We start from the raw sequence: 14,552 nt of genomic DNA on the forward strand, positions 1-14,552 counted from the left end.
GTCAAGCCAGGAGTGGCATTTCCGATTTTGAGACTTGGTCAAAAGATACAGATACTATGGAACTTCATGAAAGATAGCCAATCATTGACAATCATCTTTTCCAAACGGTGTTCCGCTTTGATTCACATTGGAGCAAGGTAGCAGGCCCGTGTGCCCGAAGTTATTTCAGCCACTATTCATCTTCCAAAAAGCAAATGCCTGCCCTACAAGTGGAGATGACACTTAGATTTGATCACACGCCACAAGTGACAAACTCGTTTGGAATGAAGACGAATGGGTCAGTGGGCCCGCCTGAACTGCGAGTCCATACACTGATCCGCCAATGACCTTTTGCCATGCAAAGACAAATGACAATGAAAGCTCTCAGCGCAGATGACCTTTAATACAAGCCAAGGCTGGGAGACTGTGTGCGTTTATCAGATGGTTAAACAAGGCATTCATCTGGAAAGATCGAGTGGAAACACCTTTCACCCCTTGCTCACCACTACATTTGTCTTCATCAGCCATAGAAACTGTACACACAAAAATGAAAGTGACTCAGACTACTCAGACTACCAGATGGAGATACAATTCAATCGAATCATGAAAAAGAAGACCTTTACTTCATCATGAAAGATAACATATAGTGACCATAGTTTGCGGTTGAATATTCGGAAATGTTACCATGGATAAAAGGACTTTTTTTATTTAAAAAAGTAAATATCCCCGAAAAACAATGTTTGCCTGGACAATGTGGCTTTTGCTGGCAGCGGGACCTTTTGGCACGGCACGCATCTTAATTGTGGAGCCACCCACTCAGTCGCTGTCAGTGTCCGGCGGTAGCGCTGATATACGAGGGCCAAGTCAGGACAAGGCAGAGTGGACGGGTCAGGAAACGCACCAGAACAGCAGCGGAGCTCTTTTCTTGATTAATTGGCTGACAGTGACTATTGGCGCAGCATAAAAATCATCCTAGCCACACTCAGGAGTGAGAAATACAAGAAAGAGCGCCAGGTGAATGAGAAAAGGACGAATCATTTTATGGATATTTCATCCCTACTCATTTTGCAAATCCCACCAAATATAATGGTGCCTTGACTTAAGAGATTCATTTGTTGACGAAATGAACGAGGATGTTTCCAATTGAAATGAATTCAACTGCCATGAATCTGTCAAATCCCTGCAAACAATTGGACAAAATGTTGTGGTTTTTAAAAACAGAAATAGCACTGCAAAAAACAAAACAGAAACGCAATATAAAGAATGTCATGTTGGTCAAAGTGTTTATTTGCCTTCAAGGCAGCATGTCCGAGCAACGGACGTCAGGAATTGTGACTCCGGCTTGACCATGTGCTTACTTGGCTGTTAGCCTCTGCTCCAAGCTCCTTGGGAGTGTTTTGAATGGACTGTCTGAAACTGGCCAAGCAAAAAAAAAAACTAAACTAAACAAAACCCTCACTCCAAAAACGTGTAGGTGAAAGAATCACTCTATAACGAATGTGTAGGATGCACAGAAAAGGCCAACAAGTTTTCCAAAATGTGTCTGAGCCCTAAAGGCACTTTTGTGTGTTTTGTGTCTGCTAATGAAAACCAGGAGAATGTTTCTCATCCGGCTGGCAGCAGAGGAGAAAAGCCTCCCTTTCCGAAACCTCATTTGGCTCTACCAGCGAGCGATAATGTGCTTTGTTTATGGAGATTAGGCTTATTAAGAAACATGTCATTTGCACTTTGTGTATTTGGGCACATTGCCACATCGTAATTAGTTCTGCATTGTCTTTTTAGTTATTTGTTTGAATTCTCCACGATTCTCCATGTGTCGCGCAGAATAAACCGATGGCTATATACGAGCAAAAATGTCAAGACGTGACTGAATTACACTAAATCGACGACACCATTTCTCCATTTTCCACTGCTTATGCCAACAGACTTTTTCCGAGAAAGGCAATATAGACCTTGGAATTGTCAGCCAGTGCTCAATAGCAGGGTGCATACTGTACCGTCTGAGACCACACGCATGACAAGGAAGAAAAAACTGAAACAGATATGTTCTCAAAGCTCTTACGGTGTGTGATTTATTCCAGATGAGCAAACCACCCCCACAAACTAATCTCTACGGACACACGCGTGTTTCTGCCAGCCTCAATCATTTTCCGAGCAGATGGGGGAAAGCAAAAAATCTCACTGAACACACACCAGACGACAGGATATTTTCTTATGGACATGCCACAATGTGGACTCTTCTAAATGCCATCAAAAGGTGAGAAAAATGCGAATATTGGGCCTGATTTCTAAAGCTGTGAGCTGCTATACATTCTTTGAAGCTGTCGGACTTGCTCAGAAATCAATGGCAGTCCAAAAGCCAGTGGGCAGAGATCTAGTCCCAAAGGACCTTTCAGCAGGTGGTGGCTGTCTTCAGGGCCACCGGAAGTAGATGTGGCTGGCTAAGTGGCACCTGGGAGCAGTATCGATCGAGCGGCGCGGCGCGGCGCAGTCGGCTGACTTTTACAGATGTGTTGTGATGTGGTTATTGGCACAACAGGTGAGCTGTTATTGTCTCCCTGGCCTTTTCACCCACACCAATAAAAGATCATTGTTGGCATCGACGACTGGCGTTTTTATAAGGTCAGCCTGGGCTGGATGGAGCTTGAACCGTGGGGCGCTCGCTCACAAACGCATTCCCAAAATCGAACCATGCGCCGCTTTCTTACTGTGTTTGAAGTTAAATGTTGCCATCAATAAAGGCTCCGTCCGCTCTGTTTGTTTGTCTCGTTATTGGCCTGCAGTCTGAACGTCGCCTAGCCGGATGAGAAAAATATTACAATTGGGTTAGGGCTTCAACATCATTGGGCAAAGCCGCATCTTAAATGCTCAGTCTACAGCTAAATAATAGAACTAGCCTCACTGTTCAAAACATTTGATCACGTTTGTTTTTGCTATGAAAGGATTACCTGAGATTGTCTTACCTCAAAGTGAGATCAGAGAGGCAGAGCTATAAAGTAAAAGCTGCATTTCCTCCCCATCCGCTTGAAACATATTGGAGCGGCCAGCCGCATTTTGCCCGAGTGTCAAAGTAAATGATGTGTTGTGTAAAGCATCTCTGCAGGCACCAACGATGCTTGGTGCCTTTACCACTGCGTTTGCACCTTCAATGCCCTCCTGGCGATGGAGCCGACGATGGGTGATGCGGGGCGTTTGGTGCGCAAGGTAAATATCGAGTAGAAAATACCCTCATTCAGCAAGCTCGCTGCCTTTCTGCCAGCCTATAGTAAATAAAATGAAATCCTTTGTCTGATCTGTGACCGAGTGCCAAAGTGATAAACGCCTGAGAAAGAGCATTGCGTGGTTCTCCACATTTTTCCCCGGCAAAGGATGAGAGGGCAAGCCTTGTATGAACCAAAGAATGAATAGCAGAGAGATGTCGATTCATAGACCAGCATGCATGAAGCAAACGAAGCTGACGATCACGCTATGGACACCGTTTATTTGCTCTTATGGGAGCTCCCACGGCCACTGGGCGCTGACAATCCTATTAAAAACGAGATGAGTAAAGGCAAATGGAGGAATGAGTAGTATAAAATGCATAAACAGACTCATAAATAAAGTCATAAATATGGCACGGGGACTTGAAAGGATTGTTATTTAAAGAGGGTTTGCCAAGGCTGAGGCTCATTTCTCAAATGCCAAAATCAATGAATAGACAGCTTCAAGGAGGCCAAAAAGATTTGGGCAGGGAGGGAGGCAACAAAAGGGAAAAGCACAACACACAATGATGATGGAATAGCGCAAAACACAACGATAACGTGCGAATGAGATTTGCTCGTTACAATTCATTGACTAAACGTGTTTTGGAGGTAGATTTGGTCCAAAAAGTGTGAGAATCCTTGACCTCGAAGTAAAGCAAGCCAGATTCATTTCAGCTGCTTTCACTCTCAGCTTCAAATGAGCCGCAACATTTCAAAGGCAGTATTGAGCAGAAACACAGCAAACATTTGATGAGGACATCATCTCCATTTGAGAGTAAGCATCTATTTAGCTCTGGCTCTCTCCCCGTTGTGTGTTGCCATAGCACCAAGGCAGCAGGTTGCCGTTGTGCAGGCAGGCTGATGAGAACAATGGTGAAACTAAATGTGGCTTAGTCCCCAGGGAACGGCGAAAACCTGTTACTTTCTCTCACTGTCCAACCAACCAAGCACAAGCACAAGCACAAGCACAAGCACAAGCACAAGCACAAGCACAAGCACAAGCACAAGCACAAGCACAAGCGTCCACCCGCCTCCTCGCCACGTCATACAACCAACGCGGTGCAACATTGGAAATACGTATGTTGTGGCCAGAACCTACAGCAAAGCAAAGAGGCAACAGATGCAACACAGCAGTTAAAAAGGATGATCCAAGGTTATTACTGGCTGTTAATGGGCCATACATAACAGTGTGTGCGTGTGTGTGCGTGTGTGAGATGTTTCATGCTAGTTTGGAGTCCAACTCTCTTCTTGCTTGAATTGCTCATAAAGTATGCATTGCGGTGAAGCGCTATGCATATTAAAGACAGATCGTTTGAGCCAGTGGGCAAAAAGAAAGGGATGAGCTTACTTCAAAATACATGATGTCACTTGACTACACGACACTCCCTTGGAGAGGTCTATTAGGAATAGGAATGCACTTAAGTACTGATACTTGATAAAACCTCACTAAGTCTCAATCAAATAACACTTTTTAGAATGACAACAAAGTTATCAGAACTGATATGATGACTATGGTTAGCTTATTTGTGTCCACTTACTGGAAAAAGGCAAAGTTAGTCAAAGGGACATGATTGTGCAAATTAGCCCCACTCACTGTTACACCACAAAGCGTAAAGAAAAGCTCACGCCCATTTTCAGAACTGTGCAGATGACAATCAGTTGTTCACTTTCCCACTTGAGGATGGGCAGGCACTCCACAAATCCAACTGTTTGCTTACAAGCAATTGAAAAGTCCATTTCCCCCATTACATATGGTTGCAGTTCAGGCGCGATTCTTTTTTCCCAGAAGCTTCTGGGGGGGGAAGACAGTATGGACTCAGTGGCCTGATAGCTGTATTTGTGCAATGCTTTGCTGGTGTTGCCAGGGCTCAGTAAGCCTGCTAATAGGTCCGGCATGTTCTGGCGGTCATGACCGCCTGCAGGGCGAGTGAATATAGTATGTTTAAAAAGGTCAACAGCTCTGCCAGGGAGAAGCTCGCGCGCGGTATGTGCAAAGTCAAGACAATTGGATGGCTACACTTAAGAGCGGGTGGGCAAAGCTTAAATCAATATGACACCAACTAGAATGGAGGCCAAAATAATGGAATGCTCGGCGACGGGGAATGATCTCGCAGACCAACACATTTCTGATGAGGTGAGAATAAAGACAAACCTTGAATAAATTGCTTTTGGAGTGAGTGTTTTTGGAAAGTGTGAAATCACACCGCGTGGAACATTTGCTGAGCGTGATAGCAAGTAAATGGCAAGCCACTTGGCACGCTCCGTACCCCTGATAGCATTGGGATCCAAGTCCAAGGTCTTTTTCTTTCACAATCAAGCAAATAGCCGCTCCTCCTCCAGGTATCAATTTGGGGGTTTGCACTTCAAAGCATGATGGTGTTCATTTTGTTTTTGCAACAGCACCAAAGAAGGTTGGCCTCATTGATGACCAGCCAATTCTCCCAGCGGGATCTCAAGGTGTTCCCAGGCCAGCCAGGAGACCCAGTCAGTCTCTTCGCCGTGTCCTGGCTCATCCCTGGGGTCTCCTGCCGGTGGGATATGCCCGGAGCATCTCACCGGGGAGGTGTCCAGGAGGCATCCTAATCGGATGCCTGAGCCACCTCATCTGGCTCCTCTCAGCAGGAGTAGAGGCTCGTGCATATAAATAAGAACAACAACTAAAAACATGCTTCAGCTCTGTCACATCTCTCTCAATTCAAACTGTTACCAAACAATGGTGGTCCGGTTCAAACATCCCGACACACCCGTTGTTGGCCTCGGGCATTCAGAAAGGTTTGGGCAAAAAAAGTAAGCGGAGCCAACAGCAAACACCAAGCCATCAGTCTCGTCGGTATTTACGACATCAAACGCATGACGTTCATTCCGCTTCATGAAATGTCATTCCCAGCCAGGTTGATGGAGAGCTTTGGGGTATTTAAAATGGCACAAGACGTCGCGGGCCCTAAATCAAACGTTGCAGAAAAGCAATTCTCTTCAAGGTGACCCGCAAGGCTTTGCACCCAGTCATATTAATGAGGAACTGAGCTGGCTAGCAAAAAAATAAAGTAAATTCAACTACTACCAAGCGGGCAAATGAACAAACAAAACAGTGGGAGAAAAAGAAAAAAAAAAAAAAGTCCTGTCATTCCAGAATGGGCCCAAGGTTGTTTGCACAGTGAACCTTCTGTCGTAAAGAATTACATTCATTAGCAAGCCAATCACACTGAGCAGTAGTCAAGAGGCTTTTGACAAATGCTACAATGCTGCCAATACAATGATCTTGGGGCCCTCTCCAAGACCTGCCTGCCATTTTGGGGAAGCATTTGTCCCCGCCCCTCCCTTTTTCTGTTGCTGCACCCTTATTGAAGAAATGCAAAGACGACCTCATCGCGCATGACACATTGCGCTCTACAAAGCGGAGCCTTAATTGAATGCTATTCATCATTTTCAATTGCTTGGCTTCCATGGTTGGGAAGAGAAGAGATCGAGGAAGCCACAAAAGCGGCTTTTTGTTGTTTCCTATGCGATTGTACCAATTAATTGTCATTAAATGTATCAGATGAATTATAAAGTAGGTCAATCCTGACGGCAAAAATGTATGAACTTTTTTTTCCCCTCCACACACATTACAGAAGTTTCAGAATTTGAAAAAAAAACAAAAAAACATGCAATCCAACTTGATATCCTAATTCCCAGATTGATGCCTTGTACATTTCAGGAGTAATACAACCCTTGCATCATCCTTTGCATGTATTTGTTGCAGAGGATCATTTGCTACTCCAACTCCTGCTACGTCACCACCACGCAGCATAGGATGAGACCAGCCGGGTAATTAATCACATCGGTTACGTAGCACCATCCATCACCGCTGCCTGCCTGCGACATGGTCGAGCAGACAATCTGACACGGGCAGACACATGCACACAGCACAAAACACACACACACACAGAGTTTTGTCAAACACACACACTCTCAAAATATTTTCCGAGATGAAGAGTGAAGCAGAAGGAGTGCCGCCTCATGGCCAAACGTCTGCAGGAGTGAGTGAGTGCCTGTCAAAGCAGCATCTGTACACTTTACAGGTGGGGAGGCCATTCCCATGGGGGAACAACTGCGAGATGGAAAAGATACAAACTGCAAGAAAAGCCACAATGACAATATGCTGACTGCTTTGCTGCTGTCGACAATTCGTTATGTATTGAAGAGGAAATGGGAATTTCAAACAGAACTCTGATATCACAAGTCTATATTTGCCCCCAAATTGACATGGCAAAATGAACGTCTCAAGAATGCAATGAAAGTTTTCTCAAGTAGTTTTGGGTGATGGTTTGTGCTAGGACGAATAAACTATTAATGAAGGCCAATATCATCTCTTCCAGGCAGTGTAAATTATTTGTGATTTTGCGGCCGTGCTTGGTCCACTGTATTCTTGTCAATTAGTGTTTAGAACGAGGTAGCGGCGGAGAGAACACGCCAAGCAAATGCATCCCAAACCCAGTTGGCAATTTTTCTAAGCGTTTAGCAAAAGAAAAGGGGAGTTACCTAATGCGAGTCTGATCCAACTCAACTCAAAGCAGCCTAAGCAGCTTTTGGTTTTGATTCCTTGTTTTATCCAGTGCTATCTGGTTAAGTGGCACCCAGCTTACATGTGAAGTCACGACTAAAGACACAAAGTGTGGAGGGAGTTATAACAAGGGCTTGCTGTAGCCGAGTGGCTAATGCAGACTCAATCGGCAGGCGGCATACTGCTGCAGGTGGACAGACACCGGCAAAAGCAGCCGTTGGAGAGGACGCGCTGCCAATGTTGGATTGGATCCACTGCAAGTGGCGCGTGATAAAAGACCCACAATAAATCCCTGGCAATGATGATGATGACGGCTACCAGGTTGAAAGTCTTCCCTTATGGATGGATGGTTGGATGGATGCTTGGATGGATGGAGGGATGATGGATGGATGGAGGGATGCAATTGTTTTTCACAATATTCTGAGTGCTGCTGCTGCTGCTGCTTTGTCCTACTGGCGCCAGCTAAGACAACAATCGAGGCTCACAGTTTTCAAATTTCCTACACAACAGTAGTAAAGCCAAGATGAGGATTTTTGATCAACCTCCTGCTTCTTAATTCGACCAGGATGGAGGACTATGGGCGTGTCTTTTGAATTCCAATCCATGGCGTGTGCCATCACTTGCGCCTTTCCCGAAATGGAAAGATCCTCTCGTTTCAATTGCAAAATACCCCCAAACTCCCTACAAGGATTTTGTTTCATAGCATAAGTGTGTTTCTACGGGAATCCGGAGGAATCCCTCCTTCACCGCCCCTCCTTCATGATTGACGACAGGAAAAATTCGATTACAGCTTGTCACGTGTCTCGGGGGAGGCCTTTGAGTTAGGAAGGGAAAAATGCTCAAGATAAATATAGAAGAAGGAGTACGTATTTTGATGGAGCATGTGTGGCTAGGGGACAGATGATAAAAAGCTAATGGTTGCACAGTATCAGCATTCCAATCAATCACTGTCACAACAAGGTGGAGTGTAAGAGCTGCGGGACCATTTCAATCTGCGCATGTGCAAATGAAACAAACGGGTGGTCAACTCACAGCACTTGGACTGAAGACGAGGTGCAAAGTTCCATGATGTGGTATGTATGCTTCAGATCACCTTTCCTCCATGCTTTTATATTCCCGTCATTCTGGTACAATTTGGTCCAAAAAGGAGAAAAGAGGTGAGCTGAGAGAGAAGGAGTCGAAAGATGAGATGAGATGAAATGACAAAGTGCAAGCAAAGAAAAGTTGCGTGAACCACCGTGAACTTTAGAAACATCAAAACAGGTTCAGCGGAAGGTTAACGTCCCAACAAACAGATGTCTCCTGCCATAAAAAGGAGCCTTCAAAATGATCACCCGACAAACGGCAGTGCCAAGGCCGTCTCCGAACGCTTGTTTGTCATTCATCTTCGGACAAATGCTGGTCTCAATATAATGTGTTTTTTCAAAGTCCTTAAAAAGTAGCACTTCCAATCGATTCCACGCTGCCATCCGACGAACGTCCCCGTACACCATGAGCGACATTTTCACAGAAAATAGCTCATGAATACATACTGGAAGTGAACAATAAATCTATTATTTTAGTTTGACGCAACCATTTTAAGGCAAGATGTATGAGAAATTTGCTCCAAAGGGCCCCAGTCGGAAGCAGGTACGTATTTTCCGCGGATGGGCAAACCTTTGGTTATTCCATAGCGTTAGGCAGAAACATCTTTTTACCATATCAAACTTATACGTGTGTGTGGTGGAAGGAAGGCAAGCAAGCAGACGTTGGAGGGAGATGAGCAGAAGGTAGATGAGAAAGTTGGACAAAGGAAGAGGAAATGCTGATGCAATGCGAGCAGACGCAATGGTGTACATGGGGAAGCAGTGTTGAGATTGCTGAGGTCCTAAGGTGAAGGACGCACGGATGGAGTGTTTGTGTGCTGCTATTGATGCACGCTATGGTGTTTGGATGTCACCTGTTGTGGTCGAGTGCCGTTTGTTTATCTACGCGTGTGTGTGTGTGTGTAGATGTTGCCTCATGTGTGTCTCCAGCAAGCTCTTATTTTTCCACACCAGAGGCCCAAAACACCTCCACCAATATGAAAAGCAAATATACTGTAGAACCTTTTCCCCCCCCATTTAATTATGCACATTTAGTTTCCAGGTGAAATTTTAGAATGAACCTAAAACGAGCACTCATTACTTTTTCACAGGTGTCAAATGCAGAAAGTAAAATCCGTGGCACAGTTTGACAGCTGTTGTATACTTTATACTGCGCATGAAGTGCAAGCCGCTAATGCTGCATGACATGTGAATATGAAAAATGAGCATTCCCCCAGAGCCCTCGTTAACGGACCGCTTCAATTGATTGAAGGATCCACGCAAATCCATTCAAAAGAAAGGTAATTGCTCAATCTCAATCGGGTCTGTAATTCTTCTCCTCATGGGAAGGGATCGTGGCCCCTATTCCACAAGCAAAGATGACAGACACATGCAAAGAAAATCAATCCATGACTGGACTTTCTGGAAAAACACACACCTGTTTATAGATTCGCCGCACACTTCCTCCAAACTTCCTAATCTGGGCCCACCAAGATAAATAAAGCAGCCCCCATCTTGGGCCATATTTGACTGAAATGAGCTTGCGCTGTTTACTCATTCATGCCTTCATTGGTCTGCTATCGAAGGGAATCATTTAAGTGCTCATCTGCATGCAAATACATGTCCATACTATATTGATCTGCTCATCCACAAGTTGGAAATTCAATGACCCGCATTCATAAACAGAGTGATTGCAGATTAATTAGCGAATGCTACTTTAGCACCATGCACACACAAATGCCATTGTGAAGAATAAGAAGTTCCTCAGAGCATCTCTGTGGTCTTCTCGGAGCCTTGATTAAAACACCGGCGACATCTTCACTAGGGAGGGAGTTTATGTTTCATTGGCCTTTTGTTTGCAGGCAGAATCGAACTGTGGTCATTTGATTTGAATTTGTGCAGATGAAGAAAGTGGTGAATCAAATGCATCATCTACTTTGGATTTATTTGCAGAACTTATTCAAAAAGGCGCTTGTAGATTCAGGCTCTGCAGCCATCTGGCAGGTGTCACTTCAAGTATTCAAATAGGGGAAAAAGAAAATGGGATATAAAGCTTAAATCCAAATTGGGCACTTGGACCCGCAAGCTAAATCAATCCAGACTAACAGGGAGTTGCTAAAAGTTCACCACTTGGTCCTCTTTCAAGCTTGAAGCAGACAAGTGTGACCTCACAGCACACTCCTCTGATGTGCGGCTCCATTTTCTCTTGAGATGCTTAGAAGCACTTCCGTCATTTTGTCCGCCGGCATCGTCTGCACTGTAATGAAGTTCAATCTGCGAACGCTCGGTGGCCGCACGCCCTCAAGTGATCCTCGCAGAGTAATGTTATATGGCCCGCCGATCAACGGACGGACGGACGGATGATTCCGAGACGGTCCAATTGTGCAGACATAAAATCAGACTTGAAAGTTCTTACGTGCAATGACAAGGCAGAATGTCAGTTGAGGAGGGTCCTCAATCGCAATGCGCAAAAATTGTTCCTTCCACCCTGATACAGAAAACAAGGCTGAGAGAATTCACATGGGACGCCGTTTGTCGTTAGTTGAGAATTCAATCGTTAATCAGTGCAGCCAACTTGGCACTTCTTCTGACCTCTCTAGGCACTGTCGTTTTAAAAAGCCATGAGCATATCTACTTAGAGATTTTTTTTTTTTTTCTGACGTTTTGCCAGCCCTCTCAAGACTTCTTCCACAAGTTGACCCTCCGTGTCCAAACTGCAAAGCCACCTGTCACTGGGCCCGTTGAAATAGAAAGTTGATTCATTTCACAAAGGCGCTCCACAGACTATTTGTAAACAATCTTCCTGTTGCTAATTACTGTCTCTTCTGTGCAAGGGAGAAGTTTCCTCTTTGTGAGCTGCACAAGTGAAAACGAGGTCCGCACCTGTTCAGCTAAACTTTGAGATGTATTATTCATTTTGCACATTCATTATTTAAAATGGAACATCTTGGCACTTTTGAAGCTGAAGCTACACTGGCTTCAGGAGGGCATGTGTGACTGACAGCCAGCCAGCCAGCCAGCCAGCCAGCCAGCCAGTCAGTCAAACAACACCTGTTCTTCTCAACATACAGAACATTGCACAGCTGAGCAAATATGAACACAGCCGGCACATAATACCGGAGGACTTTGATTTGGTTGCTCCTTTTTGGATGCACTCAACTCCAAATCTGTAATCATTTGTAAGCGACGCTTTTGGCCTGGGCTGCAAATCTTGTTGACGGACTGCTCCAAGCTTTCTGAGGAATACATTGAACTCCAGTCACAATTGCCGCCATACTTTCGAACTCTTCTATACGCGAGTGTACCAACAATTTGGCATTCAATGGAGGATTTTTGAGAAGCCAACAACAAAAATATGTCAGTATTTCTTTTAGTTACATCAATAAGTTAAAAAGTGTTGAGTTGCTGACCTCAATATGTCTGCTCAGAGTTGGGAAAAGAAAAAAAACAAGAAAAAACAAGAAAAGCAAGACACGCACACACACACGGACACCTTTCACTTGGATCACAACACTCACTCCATCATCTCCTTTATCACTGGATTGGAGACTTGTGTCACTGTCATTCCAACAGACGCGCTACACCAGGGGAACACACAAATTGGGGACATACTATCTTAGAGTTTTGTCATGAGGATCACACGTTCCACATATCAAACGCTGCCTGAAAACATTCCACTTACATTTGTATGTATTTGATGATTGTCCCAAACCAATCTATGACATCATCACACAATGGATTTGAGAGAAAACGTACACAAACGCAATGTAAGCAAATTTGCAAATGGGAGACCCGGTGAAGAAAAATCATAAAGCCCAAAAAAGGTCGGCAACCCAAACTAAAGATCAAATAACCAAAAGAGCAGCAATGCTCTGTCATTTGTGAAGGCTACCACCATTGATTTGAAGCCACATTAGTGACGCGTGTAGGTAACAATCATCCAAAATGACCAAAAGACACTCGCCTATTTTTAGCTCTCAACATGCTGATGCATTTTCTGTTGTGTAATTAAAGAAAATAGTGATGTATTTGTTCAATTTGGTTTCATGTCCAAATGAAGAGTGGGCTCATCTTCTTATGCTGACCTCTGAGAGTGTGCTGACACAATCCTCTGAGGGTGCATAGCAAATGTTCTTGCTGCAGCCAGCCAAGCCCGTTCCCAGGCTCCTCAACAGCACTCACTGATGCTGTTAAACATACCAACAAGGCAGCAACTGCTTAGCCCAGGAAAAAAAAAAAAAAGAAACTAGACGAGAAGATAAAATCCAGCATCAAGAGAAGGATATTGAATGTTGCCACAACTTGAGACCAATCCATATTCACAAGGACGTTTAAAAATAATATGCACAGTGAAGTGCTTAAACATAAATGTATGAATACAAATCATATATGTTTTTACAGTATATATCAATTCATCCATGTGACATTTCATGTGAATGAATAATCGCACTGCGACTGATTGCTTGTTTGGGGGGGCAAACTGAAGACAACCATCACCTTCAAAACCATGCGAGGCCAGTTGAAACCCAACGGCGAGCGCACCAGGCAAGAAAACAAGAGGAAGAGATGAAAATGACCCGGCTAACACGCTCTTGTGCATCTCAACGGCGCCACCCAATGAATATCAAAGCCCGGCGGCTCCTGACAGACAAGCATGCAAAGAAAGGGATGAGACGGCCAAGTCTCTAAAGTCATGATGGGTGAAAATGCACCTTTTTTCTCTTTCTTTTTTTATCTTCAGCAAAATAGAGTCAGTTAAGCTTTTTGGCACACACACACACACACACCGCTTTGACAAAACATAATGACCTACTGATATCTTGTGTGACACAACTCCTATTCCTAGAAAAGGTTCGATCATATGACAAATGATATGGAAATACTCATAACTTCTTTCAATGTTGGAGTAGAACTGCAGGAAAAACTAAACGAATGAGGTCAGCTCCAAAGAAGCTTCCACTACGAAGCTTATACGTATTTTTGCTTTGGTTCCTTTCAGCCAGTTTTGTAGCAGGATTGTTCATTTGCCCGCCAGTACATATCACCTTTATATTGCTAAGCAAAGAGGGCTCCTGCATTAGTATGTGCTATCATTTGAAGAACCCTTTGTGCTATACAGACTGATACTTTTTCCAACATGCATCTATTTTTGACAACTCTTCATTTGTAAACACATTAGCCCTTTTTGAGCAAGTCTTTGACGTGTGTGTGTGTGTGTGCGGGGGCGCGCACGTGTGCCTTGATCGGAAATGAATGAGAAAAAACAAATGTTTTGCTTTTTTGTACTCCCTTCTGAATATGTAAACTGTGCGAACAATAACCACGTGTTGTTCTTTTTTTTTAGTATTTTTGTCCATTTCCTATTGAAATATTTCCTGTTACTTGTTTATATGTTAAATAAATAAACAATTTCCTCAGCCTTGTTTATATGTTAAATAAATAAACAAAGAATCTCCTGAGCCATGCTCTATCGGTCTCATTATTTTTGGTACGGAATAAAAAATGCCTCGGGTGAAAGCATCGCACGTCTCCTTGAGGAGGCTGTGTGGACAAGCACATCCAAAGTTAAATATCAGTGAATAATAAAGATGAAATCCACACTTATACGGGTAATAACGGCAGTAAATTAGTGATGGGATGGGATGGGACGGGACGGGACTTTCACATCAGCTGATTCCCATTCCGCTGACAAGCCTTTTAAAAGTAAAATCAGCCTCATCACTC

At 44.0% G+C, this 14,552-nt stretch overlaps 1 protein-coding gene across 2 annotated transcripts in view; it reads right to left on the bottom strand.

Moving 5' to 3' along the window:
- LOC148391391 (acid-sensing ion channel 1) overlaps positions 1–14,552 on the bottom strand; it is a 77,484-nt gene that overhangs the window by 44,078 nt on the left and 18,854 nt on the right. The window lies entirely within an intron of this gene.

This window comes from Syngnathus floridae, chromosome 11 (assembly GCF_059516105.1).
Source record: "Syngnathus floridae isolate MCC-2025c chromosome 11, RoL_Sflo_1.0, whole genome shotgun sequence".
In the NCBI taxonomy this organism is placed as follows: Eukaryota; Metazoa; Chordata; class Actinopteri; order Syngnathiformes; family Syngnathidae; genus Syngnathus; species Syngnathus floridae.